Below are 14,399 nucleotides of genomic sequence, written 5' to 3'. Positions count from 1 at the left end.
TGCATGGCAAACAGTCTATCACCAGAGTCATCTTCCTGACTGGACGTAGCATAGTGTCCATGTTGCTTGCCCTTCTGGTTTCCCTCCTTCTTCCAGCAGTCCTTCGCAATATGCCCATACTTTCCACGGTAATGACAATCCTTATCCTTGTTCAGATTGTCAGACGAACGCTGCTGCTACCATGAGCCTCTGCCACACAGGAGTTAGATCTCCCCCTGTCTCAAAAATTTCCACCACCTCTTGCATTTGATGACAGTTGATTGCTATTACCATAGGATGCATTCTGCTGGCCTCCTCTACCAGATCCATAGCCCCTACCACGGTTGCCACGGCCACGCTGATTCGAGTAAAAAACTGCATCCTTATTCTTTGAACTGCTTGACCCTATAGCTAAGCCAAGCTTCACCTCTTCATGAATCAATAATGCAACCAGCTCATTAAAGTTAGGCATTTTAGCCCGCACAGACACTGAAGTATCAAAAGACTTGTATTCAGGACCCAAGCCATTCAAAGTCACTGCAACCATATCTTCATCTTCAACCTGTGAACCAACAGATGCCAGCTGATCTGCTATGGTCTTAACCTCTGTGACATAATCCTGTATGGATCTATTCTTCCTCTCCATGCTATTTAATTTCTGCTTCAATTGTATCTTCCTGGCACTTGTGGTTGTGCCATAGTATTTGACCAATATATTCCATGCATCTACTGGGGATTTACAGTTCATGATCTGCATCACCATAGCATCTGAGATACATAATGATAGCCAATGTAAAACCCTACAAGCTCTTTCCATCCAAGCTCGATGCGCTCATCTTTGATCAACTGTAGGATTCCTTTCTGGAACTTCAGGTTCAGCCTCAACACCTGTCACTAAGTCCCAGTATCCTTTGCCTATCAGAAAGTTCTCCATGCGAAACTTCCATATTGCATAATTGTTGCTATCAAGCTTTTCTCCCACAATCTGGGTTACATTATCAGTTCTATCAGCATTTGCCATGTTGTAGACCTTGCCTGACTACCTGCAAACCAAGATCTTCTTAACAGTTCAACTTCAGCTCGAAACTGTTTATGATAGTTTTTTGCAATTAATTGCAGTAAAAAACCAGGGTATTTCAGCCCACTGACAACCCAAAACAGCCCACAAACAAGTGTCTTAACCTGCAGGTAAAACAGTCAGTACAAATGCTATGTATTTACTTCGATTTGAACTCCTGCAACCTCACTGCCAGGGTACATACATGCAGTCTGAAAACTGTAATTCTGTGAGTGACCAGCAGTGGTTTCAAGCCCAAAACTGAGTGGTATACATGTCAGACATGTCCCAAACTTTCATAGGTAGTTGCTAGTACATGTGTCAAGCCATACATAAGCATAGAACCACAAAACAGTATATGACGAGCATATATGAATGTCATAAATACATTCCCAGATTTCAAACAGCCATTGCACTGGCAACAAGGATTGATTTCAGTCCCAAAAACCATAAAACATTTGCATTGCTTCCATTTCCAATGCTCAAGCATTTAACAGTCTCACAGACCAAGTCTTCAAGTACCTGTGGGGCTAACCAAATCAACTAGTTCTTCCAAGAACTGGAGTAACCAATTAATGCTATATGTTTGCAAATTTTTTAAGTTTTCAACCTATCACAAGTTCTCATATCAGGCCATTCCAAGATCCGAGTTTATGTCAAAATACCTAAGAAATATGACATGTCTTCTACCAAGCATCAAGTGCTACATTCAAGCTCAATGTACATGCCAAAGAGCATCCAAAATGTAGACACCACATGTATAATGTCCTTGTAACTCCAATAATAGTTCAACCCTGTGTATTCAGATCTGTACAATTCTATTACAGATTACACATGAGCTCCCACAGGGGAAATGGCAAAGTATACCCTTCAAGAACCTTCCTTGGTATGCATCCATGCTTTATGGCACTTGACAAGTGCTATTCACCTTGAATCTCTGCCAATGAGAGCAGCCTGTTCACAGGCATAGTCCACACAGACAGTTCAGAGTATATTCAGATAAGATTTCATGGTAATGATGATGAATGCCCACTTGTTGATGCTCAATGGAGCCTTGGTGAGTCTCCAAACAAGCCACACACTTGTTAATGCTCAATGGAGCCTTGGTGAGCAGTCCATATACTAAATCCCAGCCATGGAGTTAAGCCTAGAAAACAGGCGCAATCACGCTGGTTGGACTGACCTCTGTTGCTGCACGATTTGCTGATTATTTTAATGATGAAGCACTCACTAGTGCTCAACCAATCCTTGGGAGACTCCTCAGCAAGCCACAGCTCCTCCTTCAAGCAAGGAGAATCCAATGCTTAACAATGCATACCTTTGTGTGATCATTGATGGAAATGACTGTCAGTCCTCTTCCTTTTCCAGCCCTTTAGGTCAATCTTCAAGTCTTCTTCTTCAGTGCATTCCACCAGTGAGCCCATTCATGGCTCTGATACCATGTAAACTTTCATGGATGCAGATAGAGAGAAACACACAGAGTGAAGCAACATGCTTCCTCTCTCATTCAACTCATTTACTGAAAAGACATAGGTCAAGTATTTACAAGTCCAGAAGGACCATTCACACCAACCATAAAGACTAGAGTACCGACTTATTTAATATACTTGACTAATATAGCTAGACTAGCTATGTCTAGCTCACGGTCAAACACATATGAAAGAGCTTGATATTCTAACATTCAAGCCCCATTTTAGCTTCACAAGGTTGTGAATAGTAGTTTCAAGGAATATTGAAATCTTGCTTGTGTTAGTTGTTCTCACGTGCATAGGTTACAAATTTCATATCTGTAAGTTTTGAGGTGTTTATTAGGAAGAAAACACAAGGTTTATCTACAAACAAATTGCAAATTATATATGTTGTTGAGAAGTCTTAGCAAGAAAGGCTACGTACTATGTTGCTGTGCATATCCAGGGAAAGGTTGTAGAAGACTTGCTAGTTTTCTGGTATTTAGTTTTGTCATAATGGTTGAGCACAGTGGAATTTCTATTATTGAGAAGCTAGATAATAATAACTATCTCATCATGGAAGTTTCATGTGATAAACTTCCTTGTTGGAAAATACCTATTTGAGTTGATTTCATGTGAAGAAAAGGAACTAGAGCTAAGCAATTCTACAATTGTAGAAGAATTAAAAGCATGGAAAGAATGGAATGCAAAAGACAAAAAGGTAATGTATTGGCTATTTGCAGTCTTTGATAACACTATGTTGGGGGATGAAAAATGTAAAAACTTCACATCTTGGATAATCTTTAAGAATATGTTTAGAATAAACACAAAGGCATAGAAGACGTTTATAAATTAGTACGTTTTGAAGGGAAGAAGCATTGCATATACCTTAACAACTACTGATGCAATACTTATTAATGATGATTTTTTTTCATCTACTTATTAGGGTAAGCATGTATCCCTCTTTCAATTGACAATATGGCCGAAGTACTCCACCTTAGTCTACATGAAAGAGCACTTCTTCTCTTTAGCAAAGAGTCCATAATTCCTCAATACATTAAGAACCTTCCACATATGTGATAAATGGTCATATAGAGTCTTGTTGTAAATCAACATGTCATCAAAGATGACTAGGATAAACTAGAAGAAGAACGGCTACAAAATCTTACTTATCAGACTCTAGAAGGTAACTCGAGCATTAGTAAGCCTAAATGGTATCACTAGGACATATTATAGCTCATGATTAGTCCTAAAGGTAGTTTTAACTTCATCACCCTTTCGCATACGGATCTGATGATATCCTAACCTCAAATCAAACTTGGTAAAGAATCTAGCCCCCTTGAGCTCAACAAAAGAGAACCCATCAAAAAAATGAAAAAGGATATCCAAACCTACCAACCATTCGAAGAAAATTTTAAGGTCAACATAGAGGCAACGTTTTATAATATAGACAAGGCTAGAAACTTGGAGGAGAACTATCCTAAAAGACAATGCAACTACTACAAGCTACAACAACCTATAAAACCACTTAAGTTGCCACTATCGTTCATACAAAGTGTAGGGCTCTTAAAACCTCTTCAAACATCCATGTAGATGGAAGAAATAGTGGTAGCATGTTTCTCATGAAGAATCCCTCCTAGATCAAAAGGAAAAGTGTCAACATGATCATAAAAATGTTCTTGCCCAACTTTCTCTTCAACATTCTCATTGTAAATGGTATTCACAAATACATTTGTCTCATCATTATCATCCTTTGAGTTCTTTAAAGACTAACATATTATGGACCTCAGATTTTACATTATTGTATACATAATTTTTTGCATAGTCAATTGTATACTTCTCTCCACATTTGAAACATAAGCCTTTTTCTTCTCTTTCTTTGTATAGATCCATAGGAATTGACTTTGGATTAACATAAGCTAAAGTAGTTATAAACTTCTTATCCCATTTTTAAAAATCCACTCTTGGACTACTTGTTATCCTAAAATCGCCTTGAGGTCTTGAAGCATTGAATGATGGATAAGTTTGCACTCTAAAGCTTCGACTTGGTGCATGATTGCTGCCATAAACATGTAAAACTTGTTCCTATTTTAAAACAATCCTTGGCTATCCAGAACCAGGCCAAAATGAGGACTCTCTTCTATACTTCATTCCATAATGTTTCGCAAGCTCAATGGCTTTGAAAAGAGTGGTGGGGTTTTGTGCTATAACATCAACTGATAAAGAAGATTCTAAGCCATACATATACTTGTGGAGTTTAGTTTCATCACTTATACTCTCTAAATACATAGTAAGGTTGACAAATTTGTTTATATAATCTTGTATACTTAGGCCTCTTTGCTCTAGTCTGTACTATCTAGACAAATTCTCTTTTTCAAGAGGAGAGACAAAGACCTCAACCATAAGTGACTTGAATGTATCCCAACTCTCTACTAACATGTTCTCTTATCTTAATATATCTCCACTACGTATGTGCAAATCCTTCCAAATATAATGAGGCAAAATGAATCTTCATATAATCAATTCTAAGGAATATGTCAAAATAGGACTCTTTCTTTGAAATCTATTCCTCTAGGTCAATGGTGATGATGATTGTCCATTGTACTTTTCCAAAATGATTTTTTCTTTCAATTCCCTTTCATGAAAAGGTTGTTGTCCCAAAATAGACTGATCGTGATTATAAGAATTGATTCTCCAAAATGAGACATTACTCTTCCAAAAGGTGGGTGAGAGTTAGTGTTGAACCTTCTTGATGGTAAAGGACCTCTAGAAACTTGAGGATTTAGTCCATAAGCCTATGGGGCTAGCACTATTCATCTTGCCTAATATAGTCATCATTTCTTTTGAAGTCTCTCCTACTTTCATATTTCCTATTGGGAATGCCTCTTCATCTAATAATTGATTGAATTTGACCATTTTAATTAGGTGGATGAAGTGGGAATGATGGATCACTCCTTGATTGTAATTTCTCCCTAGCATCCTTGGTTCTCATCTACATTTGTATCCATTGAGATAATCGAGCCATGATTTGTGTATTGGATTCTACCAATTTGTCAATTGAAGGCTTTGTTTCGGTAGTGGAATCCACTAACAGCTCAGTAGAAGACTTGGTTTGATGACTAGACAACACCATTTATTCAACTTTGGATAGTAGCTCTATATACCTTTGACCATGTCTATTCTCATGTTCACACATGGTATGATTAAGAGCACTAAGTTATCTTTACACTTTAGGTTGTTCAATACTCTCTTTAGGTATATTTTCCAATAGATTATCTTTGATTTATTGGGCATATTCATCCTGGGCCTTACTCTTCTCTTTATGACTTGCCATAGTAGTGCACTCTTACAGGAATCCCTTGTCACTAAATTGGCTATAAGTTGAGCTAAAAAATTTGAATTCTTTAAAATTTGACTCAAAATATATCCAAAAATGCCCTCTTTGAGATGAGCTATACCATGTTATAGTAAGTCTAAAATAAAATATTATGTAACCCAATTAGTGAGGCTAAACTGTCTAGGCTTGCATTCTATTTTAACATGTAACTACCTTGTTTCCACTAGTGAAAGAAAAATGGTTGTACTTAATGGGCTTAAAAAACCCCGTAGGGAGATGGATAGGACTTGTGGGCAACCTACAGTAGTATGTGCACCTATATCCCAATGATGAAAATGCTACCTATAATGACTTATTCATACCCTATAGTGTCTTGTAAAAGCCTTGTTTCACCCTCTTTTGATATTCAAGATACTAAATCTTTGAGACTACATGAATCTTTCATGCTCCACTCGTGGTACCTATGTGAGGGATAAAATAGAATGATAGGATCCCTGTAGGTGCTCAAAATCATTGGGAGGTGGGCAAAGTTTCCCTCGGTTCGTCTCATTGCACCCCTTTAGGATCTTTAATAGTGGGAGAGGGTCACGTCTCTATTGTCCCACTATCTCCCTTAGCATCTGCCTTTTTCCTTAGTGGGGATCTCAACATGGTAGTGATATTATACTCTAATCAATCAACATGATATGCATTACTAAACTTTTCATTCAGCTCACTCCATGAGATGCAATAGGATTGAAATTGGAAAAATGAATAGGATGAGGGTCTTATGATATAGTGACTCATTTTGACTTATCCTTTACAATGGATTATGATATATTTTTCAATGAATCAAATAATTTTTAACACATCATTATACTAGAGTGAGAAAGTTAACCAATCAATTGGACTCTAACAAATAGGACTGAATGTAATGTTAAAAACTCAAGCAAGGGCTTCTAATTCAATTTTTGAATCAAGTAAGCAAGGCACTCCATGAATGGGCTGATTTAACCAATGATGGGTTGAAATTTGATGGATAAATTTTCAATTCTTTAATCTCTCAATAAAATGGATGAAGCTTAGCAATTGGATAGACGACAGAGATTGCGAATTGAAGAGAAATACCTCTTACATAGCTTGATGAAGGTTTGAATGATCCCCAAATGCTTGATGAAGCCTTTGATTGCTCAATGTTACTAAAATAACCTTCAATCCTTATTCCGTAGACACATAAAAGCAATCTTGAAACCTCAAAAATCTGAGATTGAAGAATTGAACCCATTTTCCCCAAAACTTGACTCCATGAAAACTCTTAAGGTTGAGGCTAATCTTGCTCAAATCCTTAAAATTTCTTCAAGAAATATTTAGTAGAATGAATCCTAGGGCTGAAATGATGAAGAATCTTCAAGAAATGTAAGAGAAGTTGAAGCTTGGACTAAAGCTTTCATGGTTGGCCATGGACTGCAATGTTAGGATTCATAAAATTAAGTAATATGCCAAAAGGTTTGGAAAGGATGCTCTTAGTAAAGGAGGTGTTTTATGCTTAATGAAGCCTTGATGTGCAAGATTGATCCAAAAGAAGATGAACATCAGCAAATGTTTAGCCAAGCTTCCTAAAATTGTGCATTTTTTCTGAGTTGTTCTTGAAGCAGCATAGATAGCTAAAACTCCTCTGATAGGTTATGTCCCAACTTAGAATGAAGAAAGAAAGCTTATGTAAGTATTGAATAGCCTCTAGAGATGAAGGTCTAAGAGGTAGAGTGAATTATCTATTGAAAAATTCATGGAACTTGTAGGGAAGTTTCAAGAAATGAGAAAGAGAATCCTCTCTTTGAAAAGTAACCATATTTTATTCTTCTCCTAAGTTTGATTAACCTCTGTTTGACTAAGTTACCTTCAACATAGCCTGTAATGGATGCATAACCTGCCATTTTAGCCACAATTTGGCCAAATCTATCCAAGATATTAGTCAAAGCTCCAAGATTAGTCTTTTCCCCAAGTAGAACATTTGCAAGTACCTACCATGTGGCTCCTGTACCTGCTATCCAAGATTCAATGGTGGAAAATTGGAAAAAATATATCTAAAAATGAGAAAATCAAATGGGTCAAAATCCTAAGCTTTGATACCACTTGTCAAGGAGAGAACTAAGAGGTGAGAGAAAGAAGATCTAAGGAGAGAGAAAAGAGTGACGAGGAGAGGGAATACTATAAAGCTAGGAATGAAGAGATAGAAGCCATATAGGAAGCTATGAGCAAGGAGGTGAGGTAAGAGACATTAAATGTATTAATGTCCAAAGATGTGAAAATTTACATGCCTCACCCCTTTTATACCTATGTTTGGGTGACAAGGTATTATTAATAACCCCACACTAAAATATATCTTCTTCCAAGCTTCTTAGATGATATTCTTAATCTACTATATAACAACATGGGTAACACAATATTTGAAAGTACTAGAGGAAGTGTTGAGCACATTATACAAATATAATTTGAACTTCCAACATTAATAATTTCATTCAGGAGCCAAAAAAATAAAGTTATTAGTGTACATAATTTAGTAGAATGAATTCAAGTTGATCTACCCAAGATACTTTCCATAAAATACTATGGTGCATCTACAATAGTTAAGCTATTATAATGGTTTTTGGGCATTATTGCTAGTGCTTTAAATTTCATTCCAAAAGCACATTAGACCATGGACTAGGGGTAGTTTTGTTACAACAAAAGGAAGGACAAGAGTGGTATTCAATATTATGTATAGATGGGGGGTTAACAAAGGTTGAATCCAATTTATTAGCAACAAAGAAGGAATTGCCATCTATTGTTTGGGCATTTGCCAACCACACCCATATTTGCATGGTCTAAAAATAATTTAAAAATTCGACAGTGAAAGGGGAGCACAAACAAAATAGTGGATGCATTGAGTAGAAGCTTACTAAAGATCCAAAATAATCAACTAACTCTCCATATTGAACTTCCATGCACACCGCAAGTAGTGATGGCACAAATTATTGATCCATCAGACATTAAAATCCTTGAAAATTGGAAAAATAGGACACACATTTCAAATCAAAAGCAATTCATGGTTCAAAGAAAGATCCTTCATTATGTGCAATGAGAATAATAGGAGTAGATTTGATACTGGGAAGAGTGTCTTGAAAGAAATAAATTTAGCATATCTTTGAGAGTGATCACTAGGAGCCTTGCAAGGAACATTGTGCATATAAGGTGACACTTCAAAACATTCTTATCATGCTGCACAGATCCGATGCTGTACGCTCGCGTAGTGAATGCCGGAAGGTCCCCAAGAACAATAGAACTCTACTTTTGCACAAATTACAAGGTAAAAAGCATGAACGACAAGAGAAGAGACCAATTGGGTGCAATCTCCCCCCATGCCTTGTGTGAGCGCCCCACAAAGCATGTATTTTATGTATTAATCATCTTCAAGCTCAAATAATAGCCCAAATTACAAAATAGCAAGCTTTTAGCTTTTGAGTTTGCTTTAACACAAAATAGGAATAAAGTTAATGGACGGTGCCCAAAGAGTCTGACACGCCCAATACAATGTCCAAGTAGAAATAACATAATCGTTCGCCCATGCGTATACAAAATAATAATAAATATCCGACGCCTTAAAAAATAGGCATTACAAAATATAGACGCCATGCCTAAGGTATGCGCCCATCAAAATATAATCCATAAATCGAATACTCGCTATCCTTCAATGCTTTCCTCCGCCACTGCTGCTATCTCTACACATCAACTGAAGCATTCACAATTGTTAGTAAAATAATACAATTAAACCGACAAAAGTGAATACCTAGCAGTCTTCAGCTACATAAATAAATCAACTGGTCAGAAATAAATCCTAACCTTAATTTATTACGAGTACGCACTCTAAACTCATAAACGTCTATTAATTTAATATGCATTTTGCAGAATCACCCATGTACACACTAAATTAATGAAATGCCCGAAAAGGATAGGTGTCCCCATCAACTTCTCGCACAAAGAATCCACTTTGTGTATGAGCCCCGGTCATCAAAGTTTACGAAATCTACCGTAAAACCTCACGGAATCCACCATGGCACGGAATCCACGGTGAAATATGCCTCCTGGCATCATATCCCCGGGGTGGGATAGCAATTGACCTCAATTGCTATTAGCTCAATGTGGAGCTAACAGAGTGGGGAAAGCATTTAAGTCTCTAGCGTGCATCCATTGTGCTTCCTCTACAGGATGGTTTTTAAATTTAACTAGATATCTAGAATATCTTCGGCCAGTTCTAGTGGTCATAAAATCAGTATCTATGATAGCTTCAGGTTCAAGTATTTCAGTCTCTTCCTCTAATAAAGGTGGGTTTTCATAAACAGGATATACAGGTAATTGGCCTCTAAATGGTCTTAGTAAACTAATGTGAAATGTGTTTTGAATTTTTCAATGAGGTGGTAATTCTAACTTGAATGCATTATCATTTATTTTATGAATGATCCTAAATGGTCCATAAAATCTAGGGGCTAATTTCACAACTGGGTGTCTATCTACACTTTGTAGTCTACGTTTTTCTATTCTCAACCAAACATAGTCATCAACTTTGAAATTCAGTGCTTGTCTTTTCTTATTCGCTTGTTTGGTATATGATTGCTGGGCTTTGGCAATCATGTCTTTAACCTCATCAAAAATAGTATTATGCATACTAGCAATATCATCAGTACTCTGAATTCTATTTGACAAAGATGCAACAGGTGTAGATAATCTATATCCATAAATCACTTCAAACGGTGCTTTCTTTGTAGATGTGTGTGGTGTATTGTTATATGCAAACTGTAATAAATGCAAATGTGTGTCCCATGTCTGTGGTTTAGAAATAGTATATGCACGTAAAAGATCTAGAATAGTGCTGTTAGTGGCTTCTGTTTGTCCATTAGTTTCAGGATGAAATGCAGATGAGAAATCAATCTTTGTGCCTAGGTTAGCAAACAGAGTAATCCAAAAGTTGTTACAAAATCTAGAATCACGGTCTGAAATAATAACTTTTGGCAATCAATGGTTAGTGAAAACAGTTTTCAAAAACAATTGTGCTGCTTGTGATGCTGTTAAAGTTTTCTTACATGGAATGCAATATGCTTGTTTACTAAATCTATCTACTACTGTCCAAATCATATCATGGTTAGATTTAGTATTAGGTAAACCAGTAATAAAATCCATAGAAATTTGTACCCAAGGTTTAGATGGAATAGACAAAGGCATAAGTAATCCATACTGTTTACCATGATGTCTCTTAACTCTTTGACAAATCAAACATTCAGAAACAAAGTTAGATACATTAGTGTCCATATGTGACCAATAAAAATCTTCAGTTAATGTACGTAAAGTAGATATGATACCTCTATGACCTTGATATGGGGGACAATGAATCTCATTCAAAACAAAAGATCGGAATGGAATTGTAACACACAATCTCTTTTCATAAAACATAAGTCCATCATTATATGACAATGAATCAATAGGAATCAAGTTATTTTGAACTAATTTATTCCAATCAGCATGAAAAGTAATATCCTGATGATAAGTATCTTTCATAGCAATCAAGAATCAAAAGATATAACATAAATATTATGAATGGTAGGTCTTGTACTTAATGCATCAGCCACTACATTTTCTTTTCCGGGTTGGTATTGAATGATAGGATGAAAACTTTGGATAAAATATGCCCATTTGATATGTCGGTCAGATATTTGGGGTTGACTAAGTAAATGTCTAATACTTTGCTGATCAGTATTTATCATAAATTCTGAACCCATTAAGTAGTGTTTCCACTGTCTTAATGCTTGTACAACTGCTAATAGTTCTTTGTCATATGTGGAATATTTCAGTTCAGAGGGTTTCAGCTTACAACTAGAATAGGCTATAGGATGATTATCTTGCATAAGTACATCTCCTATTCCTGATCCACTAGCATCAGTCACTACTAGAGAGAATGGTCTATTAAAATCAGGCAACTGTAGGAGAGGGACATGGGCTAATGCATGTTTCAATAAGTCAAAGGATTTTTGTTGATTTTCGGACCAATGATAGACAATACCTTTCTTCAGAAGTTTGGTTAATGGTAAAGCAAGTAATGAAAAATTACGTATAAACTTCCTATAGAAACTAGCAAGACCAAGGAATGAGCGTAACTCATGTACGTTTTTAGGTACAGGCCAATTCAATATTGCATCTATTTTCTTAGGGTCAACTTTAATTCCATCAGATGATACAATATGACCTAAATACTCAATTTCTGTTTTAAAGAATTCACTCTTTTCAAGATTTGCATACACTTGATTATCTTTTAGTGACTGAAAAACCAATGACAAATGCTCATAATGTTCTTTCTCATTTTGACTAAACACCAAAATATCATCAGAGAAGACAATTACACAATACTGATATTTCAAAAATATACGGTTCATCATTCTACTAAACATAGCAGGTGCATTAGTCAATCCAAATGGCATCACTAAAAATTCGTAATGACCGAACTGTGTTCGAAATGCAGTCTTGAATATGTCTGACGTATCTAGTCTCATCTGATGATAACCAGACTTAAGGTCTATTTTACTAAATATAGCAGATCCTTGCAGTTTGTCCATAAGGTCATCAACTCTAGGAATGGGATACCTATTCTTTACAGTGATCTTATTTAAAGCTCAATAGTCAATGCACATACGATAGGTACTATTCTTTTTCTTGACTAACAGAACAGGTGCACCACATGGAGAACTACTAGGTCTAATCAATCCTCTATTTAGTAATTCCTCAACTTGACTCTGAATTTCTTTTTGCTCTATTTGGTTATGCCTATATGGTGCTTTGCAAGGTGGTTGTGTGCCAGGAATCAAATCTATCTTATGGTCTTCTGGACATGAAGGAGGTAAACTAGGTGGTAGGTCTTCGGCAAAACAATCCTTAAAATGTGCAAGAAATTCTTTATGCCGAGGATGCATATGATTTTCTTTAACTTGTAGTTCATTCACCCAAATGAGATAAGATTTACTACTCTTGCATAATGCACGTTTAGCTTGAGTATGCGAAAGCAGTGGAAAAACATTAGATGCATGCATACCATATAATGTAATAGGTACAGTCTGTAACTTCAATTCTTTTACTAGCTTTGCTGAAATAAAATCATGAGTGCTACCATCATCATGCAAAATAATTTTTTTCTTTCCATGCACCAAAGATTTGATAGTCAATAAAGAATGTGGAGTTGGCATACCTGGTAAAGTATCCGAAGAAGTAGTAGTTTCGTCCTCATCTTCTGTAAAATCAGGCATATCTTCATGTTCTTTATCGTCCATTGCTCCAAGGTAGTTGATATGGCCAGGTGGCTTCTTTGAATGGCAATTTGCTGCTAGATGTCCAAGCTGGTGGCATTTATAGCATACTATAGGTTTGGCTTTGGTTACATTGTTTGCAATGGCGGGAAGTCTAGGTACATTAGGATTTGGCTGTGGAATAGGCTTAGAATTTTGATTGACATTGGATGGTAAAGCAGGTGGTTTTGCCTAATTTTTACGAAAAGATGATGAAGAGAAACGACCTGGATTAAATCTTCTAAAATTGGAATTGAATTGCTTAGATCCATAGTTACCATTGGCTTGGAATTGCTGTGGACGTCTGTCTCTACCTCACAACTTGTCTTCAGTGTCGTGAGCTAGTGAAATGGCGTCTTCAAGAGTAGCAGGCATGAACATGTTAACTTCAACGTAGTAATGTCCAAGGAGTCCAGACATATACTTGCGCTTGTATGTTGCTTCAGGTACGTCTTCAAGCATGCGTAGCTGGAGTAGTGTATTCCAAAAACGCTCTGTGTACTGAGGAATAGGCTCATGATCCCGTTGCTGAAGAAGATCCCATTGCTTTATGGCTTTCTCATGAAATTGTGGAGAAAGGAAACGTCAAACTGACTAATGAATGCAAGAATAGTTTTTCCCTCTCGAGTGCCATTGAAAGTACGAAATTTGAAATTTCTTTTACTTATCTTTGATTCCTTGCGGATGGTTTGAGCTTCGAGAGTCGTGTCAATGGTACGTCGAATAAGATCTTCAGATTGAGGTTCTTCTTTGTTGGTAGACAATCTTTGTAAATTTGCCAATTGAACTTGCAATGCTTGCCTAGCTCGTCGTTCTTCATCCAATTGCATCATAATTAAGTCCAGCTTTTGCTCCATCGTAGGTTTAGCTAGGTCCCCTTCAGCCATTAAATCGTCCATATGTGGTTCCGTCATTTTGCAAAACTCAAAAGACCTTTCTCACTCAAAATTAAGTTAGTGGGATGAGCGTAGCTCAAGTTCGGGAATACAAGGCTTATGTGTTTTTGGGTGTATCTTTCACAATCTTCGAATAATCTGCGTTTTATCCTTCTTCATATGTTGAAAATGCTTCAGCAAACCTGCGTATGGGTAGAGTACCTTCCAATGAACAACTTTGCAGCTCAGAGTTTCTGCACAGGAACAACCCTTCTATGAGTTTTAGACAGAAGTCAGTTTTGACTCTAGTTGACTTGTCTGACTTGCAGAGTACTAGACTAATGTGACTTGCAGAGTTTG

The sequence above is a fragment of the Lygodium microphyllum genome, chromosome 27 (genome assembly GCF_053477565.2).
Source record: "Lygodium microphyllum isolate KBCC chromosome 27, Lygodium_microphyllum_v1.1.10, whole genome shotgun sequence".
Lineage (NCBI taxonomy): Eukaryota > Viridiplantae > Streptophyta > Polypodiopsida > Schizaeales > Lygodiaceae > Lygodium > Lygodium microphyllum.
The sequence above is the reverse complement of the archived record's forward strand: the minus strand, read 5'-3'. Positions refer to the sequence as shown.